Source organism: Panicum virgatum, chromosome 4K (genome assembly GCF_016808335.1).
Source record: "Panicum virgatum strain AP13 chromosome 4K, P.virgatum_v5, whole genome shotgun sequence".
In the NCBI taxonomy this organism is placed as follows: Eukaryota; Viridiplantae; Streptophyta; class Magnoliopsida; order Poales; family Poaceae; genus Panicum; species Panicum virgatum.
In genome coordinates this window covers 46253203-46270858 of record NC_053139.1, presented here as the reverse complement: position 1 = coordinate 46270858, position 17656 = coordinate 46253203, and positions in this window count along the sequence as shown.

Below are 17656 nucleotides of genomic sequence, written 5' to 3'. Positions count from 1 at the left end.
TAAATAAGGGGTGCTCCCTCTCTTCTTGTCATAGCATGACATAAGAGGTCTCAAGTAGGAGATGGTAAGGTTGCCATATAATTTAGTAATGTCATGGTAGGGTAGCCATATAAAAAGTGCAAGAGTCTTGTTTTGTACTATGTTATGGTGAATAAAGAGTTGGTCTCTTATATTAGTATCTAGGTGAAAGTCTTATTGGTGTAGTGTGAGTATAGGCTCGATGGAAGAAGTGGTATCACATTACTTTGGTACCGCTTCTCGGAAGTCAGTGTTAAGGTTAGGAGTGCTGATTTCTCAACACATGGTATTTACAGAACCGCTAAATGGGTTAGCTAGCTATAGCCTTTCTTAGCCTATATAAGCACCAACCGCTAAATGTCTTAGCCTGCTAAATAGGAATTTTCTGGTTATTACTGGAGAATTAAGTGCCTACTTTCATTGCTATTTTCATACTATTCACGCTCCTTGTTTGGGCATCTAAGAAGCAAAGATCCCAACAGCGGCGCCCACCGTTCCAGCTCGAAAAACAACCTTCGATGGCCCCAGCAAAGAGGAAAACCCCCGCCGGCACCACTAGCAACTCCACTCAACCTGGCCCTGCCCTCGACGGCTCTCCACCACAGCACGAAGAAGCCAACCCACGAATTGAAAACATCACCACCGAAGCTGGTCTTCATGGAGATTCGGTTGAAGATAGCGAAGACACCAAAGCGCATCAAACCCAATCCGCGGAGCTCACAGAAGCAGCACTCTAGCTCAAGGCCCTTGAAATGAGGAAAAGAAACATCGAAGCTCAGCTCGCCACCAAAAAGAGGGCACTGGACCAGGCAAACAAGCTAGCCGAGGCTAGGCGCAAACTAGCAGAAATGGAGGCAGAAGTTGAGAATCTGCAGAGGACATACCAAGAAATACCCGAAGATTCTGCCCAACAAGAAAACCGCGTCATCCACCAGACAACCTTCGCTCACAATGAAGACCGAAAGCCACCACCGGTCAACCTCCCACTTGACCCAACCTCGCCACTCTCAGTCGCTCTACAGCGAACTTCATGGCCGCTCGGCTAGAAGCCCACACAGCTCCCCAAGTACAATGCTACAACTAATCCAACCCAGTTCCTTATGGCCTACGAAGCAACCATTGCTTCGGCCGGAGGTGACGACTCAACCATGGCCAAGTCTTTCGTCATGGCTTGCGAAGGTTCTGTGGCCAACTGGTACTCATACCTTCCCCAACAATCAATCAATAACTGGTACCAGCTGAAAGGAAGGCTCCTCCAGGACTTCCAGGGTTTCAAAAGGCTAAATACCAACATTGTGAAAGACTTCAAGTGCCCGCAGCATGACCGCGAGCCTCTCTATGACTATTTTCGGAGGTTCGTTCAGAAGAAGGCTCAAATCTCAAACTTCCCAGAGAAAGATATGATTGAGAAATGCATCGAAGGCCTCCTGCCTGGCCAGCTTGCTTCTCATCTCACAAGAGAGCCCCCGAGGACCCTGGAGGAGCTCTATATAGAAGCAGAGAAGTACGCGAAGTCAGATGCCGACCACCGCAGAAGGGTAGAGCAAAGAAGAATTATGCGTCAGGCAGAAAAATACAACCAGCAAACATGCCAGCAAGAGAAGCAGCCAGCTCAGCAACTCATTTTACCTGTGGAACCCTCACAAGATGATGAGGAACATTTAACCTTTGATCCCTTCATGATACCACCAGAGTCGGAACCTCAACACACAAATAACAAGCAACCTTCGTCCGGAGCACGGGACAGAGGTCGCGGTAGAGGAAGAGGCCTAGGTCGCGGACCTTCGCGTGAGCCCAAATTTTTTTTCTGTCACTTCCACGGGTCTGACTCTGATCATAGAACAAACCAGTGCCTGGAGAAGAAGAAGACCCTTGAGAGAATGGAGTCCGAGAAAAAAAGCCAAACTAGTTGGACATACTATATGGCCTCAGACTCCACAAACTCAACCTCAACAAATACAGTACACACAACCTCCGTTCGTTCCACCCCCCCATTTACCCAAGCATACCGCCCACCCACGTTCAACTACAACTACAACTACAACCACAACTGGCAGCCACAGCCAAACCCTCAAATGCAACCCAGTCAACCCACCACCCAAGCTCAGCCAACACAAGAGCAGCTACCACCACCCCCAATCCACCCACTAAAACAAGAAAACCAAGCCACAAATAGCCAGCCCGCGGCACTACCAACCTTCGGGATGATCATGCCCATCTCCGGAGGTTCCACCCTGGACTTCGAAAACAAGAGACAGCGCAGAGACTACTTCAGACAAGTCCATTGCTTGGTCTCCGAAGGTCCAACCAAGAGAACCCAGTGGTCACACTCTCCGATCACCTTCTCCGAAGAAGATGTCAACCTCATCAGCTATCCACACACAAATGCTCTTGTCATCGAGACAAATATTCAGGGCTGGAGGATTGGCAGAATACTAGTTGACACTGGCAGTTCTGCAGATATCATCTTTTCTGACACCTTCGACAAAATGGGCATCGACCGAAGCCTGCTTCAGCCTTCGGAAATCCCTTTAATGGGATTCAGAGGAAAAAGAGTGAATGCAATCGACAAATTGTCACTCTCTGTGTCCTTCGGTGACAGCCAACGCAAGAACAGAACATATCACCTTCGATGTGGTAGAGATGCCCTATCCCTATCGAGCAATCCTAGGAAGGGGGACCATCAATAAGTTTGAAGCTGTTGTTCACCAACTGTACTTATGCATGAAGATTCCAGCACATGCGGGGGTCATCACTGTCCGTGGCGACCAGCAGCTTGCAAGAGACATAGAGTGGGGCTACACCCCAGGCCAAAAAATGTCCACAACCTTCGGACCGAATCCAAGTTCCATACCTTCAAAGAGCGGCAGAAAGACAAAGAAAAAGCAACCTTCGAAGAAGATTGCGAAGTCAAGAAAATCCCCCTAGATGAGCACCTTCCTAACAAAATGGTAACTATCAATGCAACCCTCGAGCCTGAGGAAGAAAAAGAGCTTCTCGAGTTCCTACGCAAAAATCAAGATGTTTTTGCATGGTCCGCCAGTGACCTTCGGGGTGTCAGCAGAGATATCATTGAGCATCGCTTGGATATCGACCCCGACATCAAGCCGAAGAAGCAGAAACTTCGGATAATGGCAAATGAGAAAGTTGCGGCCGTCAAAGCCGAAGTCCAGAGACTGTTAGATGCAAATGTTATTCGAGAAGTCAAGTACCCAACATGGCTGGCAAACACTGTGCCGGTCAAAAAGAAGAATGGCAAGTGGCGCATGTGCATCGATTTCACTGACCTCAATAAAGCCTGCCCGAATGATGACTTCCCGCTGCCAAGAATCGACAGAGTCGTTGATGATGCGGCAAACAGTCAATTGATGTCTCTGCTGGATTGCTTCTCCGGATACCATCAGATATGGATGAGAAAAGAAGATGAAGAGAAAACAAGCTTCATAACACCCTTCAGCACCTACTGCTTCGTGAGGATGCCCGAAGGATTGAAGAATGCAGGACAATCTTTTTCAAAAATGTCTTCGATGGTTTTAGAGCACCAACTCAGAAGAAATGTCTTGGCTTATGTTGATGATATTATTGTGACTAGCTCAATAAGGAGCAACCATGTGGCAGATTTGGCTGAAACCTTCACTAGCCTAAGAAAAGCAGGGTTATCCTTAAACCCCAACAAGTGCATCTTCGGAGTTCACAAAGGAAAGGTGCTAGGATGCCTCGTATCAACAAAAGGCATCGAAGCAAATCCTGACAAAGTGAAGGCGCTCTGGAACATGGAGGAGCCCAGGTCCATCAGGGACGTTCAGAAACTCACAGGGAGGATAGCAGCACTAAATAGATTCATCCCTCGCTCCGCTGACCGAAGCCTACCATTCTTCAAGTCCTTCGCAATGCGAACAAATTCGAGTGGGGCCTCGAGCAAAGCGAAGCCCTTCAGGCACTCAAAAATCATCTCCAGAACATGGTCAAAATGACCTCGCCTGATCCGAAGGATGTGTTGCTACTCTACATCGCATCATCCTACTCTGCTGTCAGTGCAATGCTTGACTCGAGAGAGAAGTTGAGGAAAAGAAGAAATAGCTACCTGTCTACTTCGTATCCGAAGCTCTTGCAGGCTCGAAGCTTCTGTACTCAGAGCTAGAGAAGATTTCATATGCAGTAGTCTTGTCTGCTCGGAAGCTTCGACATTATTTCGAAGCTCACAAGATAATCGTAGTTACAGATCAACCTTTACATGATTTGTTCACGAACAGAGAAGCATCAATCAGAATCGCCAAATGGGCTTCGGAGCTCTTCGAGTTCTACATTGACTTCGAGAGGAGAAGGGCAATTAAATCACAAGTATTGGCAGATTTCATCGTTGATTGGAATCCCCAATCTTCAAGGAGGAATTTCGACCGAAACTTGGATCGTGCACTGCGACGGAGCCTGGTGCATCGATGGAGCAGGCATCGTTGCAATCATAAAATCTCCCTCAGGAGCAAAAACAAAATATGCAGCGCGCCTAAGCTTCGGCAACATAGAATCATCAACCAACAACACCATCGAGTACGAAGCTTTGCTCCTGGGCCTTCGCAAAATGAAAGCCCTCGGCCATCAAAACTTAATAGTCAGAACAGATTCAAAGGTTGTCAGAGACCACATTGAAAAAGACTCAGAAGCAAGAAAACCAGAACTCATCGAGTACCTCGATGCCATAAGAGCCATGGAGAAGCATTTTAAGGGCTTCGATATCGTCCATATCCCGAGGCATATGAATGACGAAGCTGACAAACTGGCAAAAGCAGCGTCCATAAAGGAGCAATTACCTCCGGACATATTCTTCGAAGAGATTACGGAACCTTCGGTCAAGCCGAAAAAAGAAAAACAAGTTTCAGTACCTATAATGGAGTACCTTCGGGGAAACATCGAGCTGCCAAATGAGAAAGAGGAGAAGAAAATGTTCCAGAGAGCGAGGGGCTATGTCATCTCCGAGGGCGAGCTGTTCAAGTCAGGCATCACCAGCCCAGGGTTAAAGTGCATCTCGACAACCGAAGGAATTGAGCTCCTCAAAGAAATTCACTTCGGGTTTTGCAGATCCCACATTGGCTTCAGACAACTTGTCTCCAAAGCCTTCAGGCAAGGATTCTTCTGGCCAACGGCATTGAAGAACTCTCAACACATAGTGAAAACATGCCAAGCATGCCAAATAATGGGCCTGAAGTCCTCTAAACCTTCGGAGTCAACTCAGATGATACCTCCGACCTGGCCTCTTCAAAGATGGGGAATTGACCTAGTGGGACCTCTACCCATAGCTCAGGGCAATTACAAGTATGCAGCAGTTGTTGTTGAGTACTTCACTAAGTGGATCGAAGCCAAGCCACTCATCAACATCACATCAGAAACAATCAGAAAATTTTTCTGGCAGAACATCATCTGCAGGTTCGGGGTCCCAAGGGAGATCACTGTCGATAACGGCAAACAGTTTGATTCACAGCTCTTCAGAGAATTTTGTTACAGTGTGGGCACGAAGGTAATCTTCGCCTCGGTGTACCACCCACAATCCAACGGGGCCGTAAAAAGAGCCAACGGCATCATCTTAGGCAGCATCAAAAAGTGCATGTTTGATCAGAAAAAGGGCAAATGGGCCGATGAACTCTCGAAGGTCATCTGGTCCCACAACACTTCAGAATCAAGGACAACGAAGTTCACCCCATTTAGGCTACTCTATGGTGCCGAAGCATTGACACCAGAGGAGCTTAAAAACCGAAGCCTAAGGGTGACTCACCAAGTCGAGGCCATACCATCGAGCGACAAGGACCTTATGGAACTAGATATCCTTCAAGCTTCGGAGAACCTTGAGAAGTATCAACAAGAAAGCACAAAGTGGAGAGACAAAAAAGTCGTGAAAAAGAACATCACAGTCGGGGACTGGGTCCTAAAAAGAAAGCCAAACCCCGAAACCTCCGGCAAGCTTAACTCAAAGTGGGAAGGGCCTTTCCTAGTGACCAAAAGCAACAGGCCAGGGTCTTACCACCTATCCGACGCTGAAGGCAACGAGCTACTGCATCTGTGGAATGCTGACAGCCTCAAGAAGTACTACATATGAGCATGTAAAAAGGCCGCATCGCAAGACTATAAGCGATTGCGGACCTCCGTAGCTGTTTTCATTTTTTTACATTGTAAAGGGCCGTACTCTTTTCCTCACAGGGGGAAACTCCACACCGGAGGTGAGGTTTTTGATGAGGCGGACCCGTTATAAGCTAATTCAATACAATGAATTTCCCCAAGAAAATTGTCCCCTTCGCCTAAGCAGCCCAAATGGCAAGCTTCGGCAAGCATATATATGCTCCTTAAAACAGTAAGTTAGCAAAGTATGCAGAATCCGCAAACTTTGCATACTTATCCAAACCAAATGCCAAGGGGCTTCGACCTTCAAAAAGGTCCGAACCAAAAAACCTTCGGCAGAATAGGCATAATAAGTGCTAAAATAAATGCCAAGGGGCTTCGACCTTCAAAAAGGTCCGAACCGAAAAAACCTTCGGCATAATAGGCACAATAAGTGCTAAAATAAATGCCAAGGGGCTTCGACCTTTGTTGATGCTCCTTAGCGCCCCAATTTATGTACCGCAAACGCACAGATCGTGGTAGTTTTTCCCTTAGAGTACTCCCCCAAGGTTTATCAATCCGTGGATCGACAAAGAACTACCTAAGGTTTTCTATCTAATCTAACGGATCTATCCTAACATGAAGCATGAATTGCACATATAGAGTAAACTTTTGATAGATATGAGTGTTGTGTAAAGGTTGATCTCATCCATGAACATAGGCGTAACCATAGCAAAACCAAAGACATGACTAGGCATATCGTCATCTAGTTGTAGTTCAAGCTAACGAGCAAATAAGTCATGCATCTCAATCAATAGTATCCTTAAATCAAAACCTCCAATCCAACCCCTCGGGAACCCTTCTACTCAGGCCACGCCCTGTCACGACGCTCTCTTTCGGGCAAAAGCACTCCGAAGCACACTAGACGTGTCGAACTCCCTTGGGTAGATCCGGTATGAACTCCTAGCCACCATAGCTACAAGAACACCCCATGCAATCTATCTCGAGAATAGATCTAGGAATAAGCACACCCAAGACAAGAACGAAATAAAAAAGGAGAGACATGATCGCTAATAGATTCGGAAGACATGATTATCATTACTCACATAATAGATGTGTTTGGATCATCATCGCCGTGTGCACACCATCGATGAATCCAACTAGCTCATGAACTCCGCCATGGCACAACCACGCAGGGAGGCCATGGCGGCTAGGGGCGGCCTAAGCCATCTCCTAGACAACTTTGAAGACTTGCGGCGGCCATCGTCTCCCTCCGGTCTTGACCCTAGGTTTTCGTCGAGTTCTGGGTGGATGGATGCCGCGAGTTGAATAAGATGTGAGCTATTTATGAGCCTAGGAAGCCACCAGTTGATGGGGAGGCCGAACTGCCTCGGAGACGGGCTAGGCCGGCCGCCCTACCCTCTTTCGGGCCTGTCTCGGTCTCATCTTTCGCGTGTAGACTCCTCGCATCTTCTAGAGTTTATGTCTTTCATGATTGCACCCCTTTGGACGTCGTTATCTTGGAGATATGTTCGATGAAAGGATAGGATAGGGAATCCTTCCTTAAATCTTCATTTGCTTTGCTTAATCCCGAAGTATCTTGATCTCATCTTCGTGGGCTTGGTCCTTTGGGCTCTCTTGGAGGATGGATGTGCATGAATGGGCTTCGAATCAACATGGCCTTTGGCTTTCGTCTTTCTCTGTGTTAGCTCTCGATCACGGGCCTCGTCATTTCATGCTCCAAAATAGGCTAAAAATCTGCAAAAACGAAGTTCCTCCAAAATATATGTGCAAATATGAAAATGACCAATAATTAGGCCGGGGTTAGGACGGTTAGTGATTTTGATATTAAATTCATTCCATTATCAAGGATAAACAAGGGATAAAATGGGTACTTAAGGAGCACCAACAACCTTCAAAAAGGTCCGAACCAAAAATCCTTCGGCACAATAGGCACAATAAGTGCTAAAACAACAGCCAAGGGGCTTCGACCTATTAAAATGTCCGAACCAAAAAACTTTCGGCACAATAGGCACAATAAGTGCTAAAACAACAGCCAAGGGGCTTTGACCTATTAAAAGGTTCGAACCAAAAACCTTCGGCACCCAAAGGCACAAAAAGTGCTTGCTAAACAACAGCCAAGGGGCTTCGACCTTTTAATAGGTCTGAACCCAAAAACCTTCGGCACCCAAAGGCACAATAAGTGCTTGCTAAATAAACAGAAAGGGGCTTCGACCTTTCAAAAGGTCCGAACCAAAAACCTTCAGCACAAAAAGGCACAACAAGTGCAAACCGAACACCAAGGGGCACCGACCTTTCAAAAGGTCTGAACCAAAAAACCTTCGGCACAAAAGGCACACAAGTACAAGACCAACGCCACTCCTACCTTTCAAAAGGTCCAAATCAAAAAACCTTCGGCACAAAAGGCACACAAGTACATGACCAACGCCAAGGGGCTCCAGCCTTCTTTCAAAAGGCACAAATCAAAACCTTTGGCACAAAAACACAATAACTGCCAAAACAAATCAAAAACCTTCGGCTCTAAACGAAGGAAAAAGTGCCCTCGATCCCCTGAAGACGTGGATCAAAAATACCCTCGGAAGAATTAAAAGATGGATGCCAGAAAGGGGGGAGATGTTTTTCCATCCGAACCCTCGTCATCCATCATTCGACCCGACCGAAGCAAATACTAGGAAGAAGACAACCCCTCGAGGCAACAGCGCGTAAGAAAGGGGGGAGACGTTTTTTCCAAAACACCAAATTTGTGCACGTTGCCTCGTCAGTGAATAAATTACCTTTCAAAGGCCAACAGAAAGAAGGGAACCTTCCTCCCAAATTGCCACCAACACTGGTAACCCTCAAGCAACGAACCGTTAGGAAAGGGGGGAGACGTTTTTCTCCAAAAAACATAACCCTAACGCTCGTTACTTTCAATGGCAACAACTCGCTTCCCGAAGGGCACAACCAACATCCAACATAACACGGAGACGTTTTTCTCACTCAAGCCCGACAAATCTTCACACGAAGGTACTCACCCTTGCCAAAAGCAACTGTCGAAAAGGCCCCTTAAACGGATGCCAGAAAGTGGGAGATGTTTTTCTAAAACATTCAAACACACGACACCCGAAGCACCCTCAAAGGCTTCGGACGAAGAGTTTCGACGAGCCATGTGCGAGAAAGGGGGGAGACGTTTTTCCCCAACATTTCCCTCGCACACCACTCCTCGAGTCCCAACTCTAATCACGACCCTGAAGGATACAAGAGACGTTTTTCCTTCACGCACAACAAAGCATCTTGAAGGATGCATACACAAAGCACCTCGAAGGATACACACAACAAAGCACCTCGAAGGATGCACTTCGTAGAACATCATGAAGGTCAAATTAAGTCACAATAACAAACACTAGATTACAATGAATCACGACCGGACCAGCATAAGTATTCTGCCACGCTGCATCCTGGACGAGCAAGGCTGAAAGCCTCCCAGCTCATCAATACCATAGCGCTGTTCACATCCTGCAACATGGGAATATTTACAAACAAAATCTAAAGTCCCCAAAACAAATCCCTACAAGCTAGTCTTTAGACCTGAGCCCTCGGCGATCCGTTCGCGTCGCGTCCCGATGGAGACCTACTGGCCTCGGTCGTCCCACCGCCCCCCGAAGGTTGGTCAGGAATTAATTCCTGCACAAATATCAAGGTTTTACCACAAGAAAGCAAAAAACCAAAAATGCAGAGCCAGTTGAAAGTAAGCTTACCCCTGTCTAGGCAGCCGCGAGGGTCCGAACGGCGACCTTACCCGACGATTCCCAGAAATGCTCGAAATATGCAATCTTGACCTCCTGTATCTTGGCAACCTCCTCGGACAAACCCTCGTAGGGGACGTACTGGAAGTCCCCTTCGAGCCTAGAGAGGTCGACGGCACCGGCGCGGATAAGGTTCCCTACAAGTCCCTCGAAGGAGACGGATGCCGCGTTATCATTTGCAACGCCCATCACCTCCCCGAGCCCCTAAAACTTCGATAGCAACCAGTCCAGAAGCTGAAAGATAACCTGAGAACCCTCGGCCGGCTTAGGCAAGGGCAGAGGCTCTGCTCCGAGAGCGGCAAGAGCCTTCTTGTACTCTTGGTACACTCCCTCGGCTCGCGAGGCAACCTAAGTAAAGACTTGCTCGAGCTCACCCACTTTAGCGTGAACCTTCTCCAACTCGGTGATCCTTCCCTTGAGGGCAGCCTTCTCATTTGCATCCCTTTCAATAGTTTTCCGAAGGCTCTCTAGAACCTTCTCATTGTCCGAGGCAGTTGTCTCTAGCTTCGAACACTTGACCTTTAATTGCCTATTCTCATCCCTCAGAGACTGAACCTCCACCTCGGCCCACTTCAGCTTCTCCGCCAGGCTCAGCCTCTCGTTAGCCCGTTTAACCCGTAGGTCCTCGTCAGCCTTAGCCTTCTTCTCCAAAGCTTGGCTAGTGAAGGCAAGTTTTTTGCTCAGTTCCGCCACAATAAAGGCAGCATCGGAGGTAGACGTCTCCGCCACTGCTGCGTTAAATTCTGCACCAAACACAAGGTCACCTTCGGTTATCACAAAACTTAAGCAAAAGCTAAACCGAACCCTGCGCCAACTTACCTTTTTTCGGGGGAAGAATCCCGGTCGTGCCAGGCCCGTGCATCACAGCCAAAAGCTGCTTCATCGACGCAGACACAGCTGCAAAGGAAATAAAAAGAGGGATCCTCTAAGGTCACAAACAAACCAAGAGCTCACAAAAATAAGGAAATGAAGCTTACCGGTTTCGTCGAAGTTCAATCCCTCCAACATCTCCACCTCCTTATTCGAAGGTAGAGCCGAGGACCCACCTGGGAAATCCCCGCCCCTGAGAGAGAGCAGCGTCTCACCAACCAAAACCTCCCCATCCTCGGCACCCGCTGCAAGGGTAGGTGTGGCGACCGCCGTCATCGGCACCAGAGCCTTCGGAGGACCGTCCGCAGGCCCGGTGGGCCTCGACTCAGGCGGCTTCGGAATGTCCGAAGGCTTGGCGCCAGTCTTAACAAGACTCTGAATCCTCCGGCATTTCGTTATACCTTGGGGGGAACAATAAAGGTTAATCAGTGCCTTCGCCACCTCAACCCGACGGCCGGAACCAAAAAGCATGGTCTCGTACTCATCGCTAAGATCATAACGGGATATAAAAAATCTCCCTTCGGGAACTACGATCTTCCCGCCCACTGTCCCCATGAGCTCTTCCATAAATGAGGGCGTACCACTATCTCCCGAAGAAACCTCCTCGTCCCGTGCCATCCTCTTAGCGCTCTCGGCCCTCGCAACCGAAGCCTTCGAGCTCGAAGGTTTCCTCCCCCTCCCGCGACCCCGACCACCCCCTCCGCCACCTTCGCCCGAAGTCCCCACCTCCCCTTTCTTAGCCTTGCCCTTGGACTTCTTCGACACCACCTCGGAACCAACATTGCCCGGAGGCGTCATCCTCGGAACCGCACCCGCAGGCACCGGCCGAAGGCCGTACTCCATGCCCATCTGCACCAAGCATCTGTTCAAACGAAGGTTCCTCTTGCAAACCTCGATCAAGGAAAGATATTCCTTCCTATTCTAAGGCCCCAAGATGTCCGAGGCCTCCCGCTCCAACTCGGCAATAATCACCTCATCTCTAGAACCTTCGGGCCTCCGAAGCCCAAAAATTGGAGAGGTCAAGTCATACTCCATCCCAGCAAAACGCTTTCGCTCGAACCCTCGAGGAGCCCAACCAGCAGACAAAGGCCAAATCCCCGCGGCCAAAAACTCTTCCACCACATCTCTACCGCCACAAACCTGGCAAGTTGTCATGAAGGCTTACACACACGGCTTAAAGCCCGGCGCACGCTTGTTGTACGCAGGTTGATTATTATGATCGAATGCCTCGATATCCGAAGCTAACAAAAACCTCTCCTCGCTCGAGCCCTCGGGATCCGGAAAACCGATCTTGGCATAAAACCAGTACTCCAGCCAATTCCCCTCCCATTTATTTTTCTGGGCTACGGCAAGCACAACCTTCGTCAAGCCTGTCTTCTTGTTGGACTTGCGAGGGATGAAGGTGCAACACCCATTCTGCACCTCACTCTCTTCATCATCATCATCCACAAAAACCTTCCGAGGCTGACAGTGCAACTGAAAGAGCCTGCAAAAGGCATCAACGGACACCCCACCTCCGAACGTCCTCGCAACCCACAAAAATTTGGACAATGCTGCTATCCCATTCGGGGTGAAATGGTGAAGCTTCACGTTGAATGGCTCCAGCAGCTTCGAAACTACTGAATCCATCGGAATGCGCAACCCAGCGGTAAAAAAATCCTTAAACACCACCACCTCTCTAGACCGAGGCACCGGGAAAACCTCTGGGCCAGGAGCGCGACACACACCTTCGGGAAAATATCCTTTTGAAACATAGAAATCGATCGTACTCTGAGAGATGACAGATGGCTCGAAGAGCAAGGTCTTATGCTTCTCAAGAGCCATTAGGTCAGAAACACTTGCTGAAACCCCCGAAAAACTGCCACTGGCCTATTCTTGTTGGACTGGCGGACGCGAGACCTCAGACCCTTCGGGATGTTCAACGGGATCAGAGTCTGCGTGGAGAACCGCCCTCTTAATGAATGCCATATCTACATAAAAGCAAAGAAAGGCAAATTAGAAAAAAAGGGTTCAAACGAACCTTCGATTAACCTTGTTGTTTGCCTAGTGCGAGCCATGAATCGCCAATCTACTTACACCGAGAAAAACGAGCAGCTTGATCGGCAAAAAGCGTCGAAGGCAAGCAAAGCTCAAGAGGGCACAGGTTTAACCCCCCCTCCCCTTCGCTTATATAGGCACGGTAAAATCGAGGAGTCGGCCGCTCAAGCGGCGCAATCGGAGCCTGACACGTACCCACCCAAAAACAACTGTTGCAGCCGACGGTTCGGGAGACGTTTTTCCTCAAGAGCTTCCCGAAGGTTACGAGCAATTTCCTTCAATAACACGGGTTCGGACCGTCGGCTTCGGACCTCGCCCCCGAGGGGCTACTGTTGGGGATTGGACCTTCGGATAGACTCCCGGAGGTCGATCCCACCCTCGGAAACGCTCCCTAACTCATTTGCAGGGCTCCAACGAAGGAAGGCGAGCACACCCGAAGGGCGACCATCGCTTGCGAGATCGCCCAAGGCTAGGAAACCCACCTTCGGGGGACCGAAGGATGCAACTGCTCGCCCGGAAGCACAAGCCAGGAGAACAAGACCTTCGAAGGGACGGGGAAGATAACCTTCGGTAACGAAGGTGCCGACCGAAGGTTTTGAGAGGGAACCTACCTTCGAAGGAGGGACCAGCCTGGGACCTCGAAGCCCGAAGGATACCAACAACAAGATACAAGCCGCACGAGGGTTGCTGGACCTTCGATGGAATAAGGCGTGCGTGTAGAACGTGAATACGTGAGAAGGTCGGATTTGTACACCTCTCACCCTGTAATTTTACCCTGAAACCGTCTGTAAATGAGCTGTACATGAGTTGGAAGGGGGCAATTTGGGGACATCTAGCCGAGGGCCAGGGTTATAAATAGCCCCCATCGCCACAATATAAAGGGTAGAATTTTCTGGTTATTACTGGAGAATTAAGTGCCTACTTTTATTATCATTTTCAACTGTTCATGCTCCTTGTTTTGGCATCTAAGAAGCAAAGATCCCTACACTATCGGTGTTTAACCGCCAAGCCTACTACAGGTATCCCCGTAGTAGTTGATTGTAGATAAGGACATACCGAGATCAGGAACGCGAATAGGACCATTCTGACGAAACCAAATAAGTTACTCTCATTCTCTAAAGTAGTCTTTGTTTCTTAAGAGTAAATAATGTTTGGGTACCAAACTAGCCACACCATGCCACCACTGTGCCATCGACATGAAGACCAGTAAAGAAACCCAGAACTGAAAGGATACAAAAGTTTCTAAAAGAATAAGGCAAACAATTTCCCTTCTATGAACACAAAGGAGATCCAAGTGAGTTTACCAAAGAAGTAGACAAATAAAGTGACCACATTCATTCCTATGGTGAGGCAGTTCACCATTAGTGCATCTTGGTTGTCATAGTTTTTTTCAATATACATCTCAAGGATCATGTATATAGTCCATGATGTAGATGACATAAAACCTCAAAACACTCCTTTGTAGGGAGTATTTGTCGTGTGACAGTCCAATTCCCATGAAGCCAACAGAAGATAAACGGAGTTATTGATAGCAGTAAGCTGAGAAAATTAGCTGCAGAAATTTTAAAGACATAAGTTGATATGAATTTAACTTCAGAGCACATATATATCTTATAAAAAAGCTCCCCACTACAACTCATTAATTGCTATTTCTCTTGGCATGCAAGCCATCCATGTCACTTTTTTTGTTTCAGCCGTTCGATGTTAGATACAAACTACATCCTCACCATCCGTTATGGAATACCAACCATCTTACGTGCAACCCACTAAGTAGCATTAATTGCTATAAAGACATGTCATACAGAAATCCACTATATCAGACGCCACGTCACCATCCACTAAGATCATTTATTTATTTCTAACATCAATTTCTATGACTAATAGCATCTATGCATGCAACTTATTAGTCTTTGCAAGTAGCACGCTATAAAATTTCTACACGGAAGATCAATCACTTAAGAGCCGTTCTCAACAAAATAAACAAATTTTGATATATAATATCATTAGCAAATGAATGTTGTCATACAATCACCTCAGTATTTTTATTTTCAAACTTTAACTTTTGTTTAAAAAAATTCCCGCAGCAACGCGCGGGATATCACCTAGTTTCAATAGTACCTATATACAACAGTCCAAAACCATCACCATGTCATCATGTAAAGACAATATAAAGGCATATTCTGAAATAAGTTCTCCATAATATACCTGGCCACCAGTGTGGACCAAACGTTATTTTTCGATGCCCTCCCATTTTATTTAAGCTATGATGAATATTCATAGCCCTTATACTTGGACCACACACGTGAAGAAACAAGATATATAAAATATTGGATATATAGGCTTTGTGAAATTAAGCCACACTCAGTGCAGACCGATTATATATGTGTTCATAAATGCAAGCGCACGAACGACGAGACATCATGAAATTCCAATAGACCTATGTCGAGAAGTAGCAGGCACACCGGATACATAACGCACAACCAATATAATGTTCGACGCCTGGACTTTTGCTAACCATAGCTCATAGCGGCGGCTGGCCGGAGGCCCAATCAGGCCGTCAGGAGGAGGCGGCGCACGTAATGAAGCAGCTTGCATGCGGGGACGGGGACGGGGATGGGGGCGGCGAGGCACAGCTCCGACGTGTTTAGCGGCTACGCGGGAAGAGAGAGAAGGCAGAGAGTAGTTGGAGCTGTGGGCCCCACCGCTATAGTGGATGGGGGTCAAGATGGCAATGGGTACCCGAAATCCGAGTACCCGACGGGTTTTACCCGATAAGAAGACGGGTATGGAATGAGTTTTCTACCCGTGGGTATATTATTGGGCAAAATCTTGTACCCGTTGGGTATGGCGGGTACGGGTATGGATGTATACTACCCATATCCGCCTACCCGCGGGTAAGAAATACCCGCACAAAAAAATAAGCCATCTTAAGTGTCTAACTCATTTTAGCCCATATGCCCATGAATTTGGCCCAAATCCAATTAATCCCTCCTAGTATATATATTGTTGAACTCTCCTTCAAATCCTACTCCACACTCACTCCAATTTTAGTTTGAAATGAATTATTTTTCATATGAATATGTGATATTTATATGTAATTCTCAGGTATGCTTTTCGGGTACGGGTTACCCGTCGGGTATAAATTACCCGCCGGGTACGGGTATGGAAGCATTTTCCTACCCGTGTACGGGTACGGGTAACCCGACGGGTAAAACTTAGTTCTAGCAGGTACGGGTATGGGTGGCCAATACCCGACGGGTATGTACCCGTTGCCATCTCTAGATAGGGGCTAGGGGGTGGGGTATTTTGGTGCCCACTCTTATGCAGTAAATGTCCAAGTGCGGTGGACGCTTGGACGGCCCAACCAGCCCACTGAGCCCAATCTAGCCCATGAAACCTTAATTTTCGCCGCCGCCGCCTCTCCTGCCGCACCCTCCTCCTCTATCTTTGGTGGCTACCACTGCTGGATCCGCCGCCGCCCTAACCCGGCTCCGCCGAGGTCATCGTCGTCGACCTTTCCCCACCACCAACCCCACCTCACCGTCCTCTTCCACTGCCCACGACAGCGCTGCGCCCTCGTTGCCCATTGTCTCGCCCCCGTGCTCACCGCCGTTGGGCCACCGGCCTCCCCCAGGACCTCCCTCTAGGCCCGTCGGAAATGGAGGACCTCGGCAACCCAAACCCCTAAAACCCTAACCCGGTGGGTGAGCTCGAGGTGGCGGCGCAGGTGGGCGTGGAAGAGGAGGGTGGCAGTGACACGAGGGAGAAGGAGGCACAGGGTCAGCAGGAGGAGGAAGAAAGGGTCCGCGCACGCGAGCTCTGCCGTCGCAACCGGGAGGAAGGAGACGATATCATAGCCGTCAGATCTCGAATCTTAAAGCTGACTGATTTATGGACCGGAGCCAGACATCCGGTGTATGGGATTCCTGCTCATTTTAGGTGCTGGAGTAAGGGCTATGTTGGACCTCATTTTTTACCCTCCAGCCCCAAAATAGGGTAGGAGCCCTGTTTAGAGACCATGCTAGAGATGCTTTGACTACTTGACCATTGGACGAAAGGCTGCGCACCCGCTCTTGGACAAAAAAAAAAAAAGAACATGTTTCAAGCAAATTTCGACAGTTCAATATTTCTTTTATTGATTGAAAGGATAGTTTCAATTTGGTAAAGACTTTCTTGCAAACATGGAACTCTGATAAGAACAATATGTTTTCAAGCAATTGCAAGTTAAACAAACACACACACATGAATGCAGTGCTTCAAGTAGATTCCGCAATAACTGGAAACAATGTTTAAGTTTCTGACAAAGTTTTTGTTCAAATCAAACATTTGAAATGCACTGACTTTCAATTCCATCATATCAGGAGAGCAGCACTAGTCAGCCATCTCCATGACGTCTATTTGTAGCGCGGTGCTGGGTGCTGTTGTGTTGTAGAAGGTTTTATTGCGCGCCCCGTTGTTCCTTTCGAGTTCGGACGGCGCGTACGGTTTGTTTTTTTTTAGGATGCCCGTGCAGTTTGGTGGGCAGTGACCGACTTGGTTAAGGCCTAGTCCAGGAAGGCGTACAGTTGGCCTGGCCCAGATTTTTTTTTGTAAGGTTCAAGCTAGATTAAAAGTGAGAACATTCTAAAATGGAAGAAAAGTCAACACTTTTCCGGAAAACTTTCGATTGATTTCAAACAAATCTAAAATGTTTCAGACATTCGAAACATTTTGAAGTGTTTACAAAACTTTTAGAAAAGCTCAAAACATTTTTTTGGGAATCAACATTTTTTAGGAACACTTTTAATTGTTTTTCAAACAAATCTGAAATATTTTAAACATTTGGAACATTTTGAAAT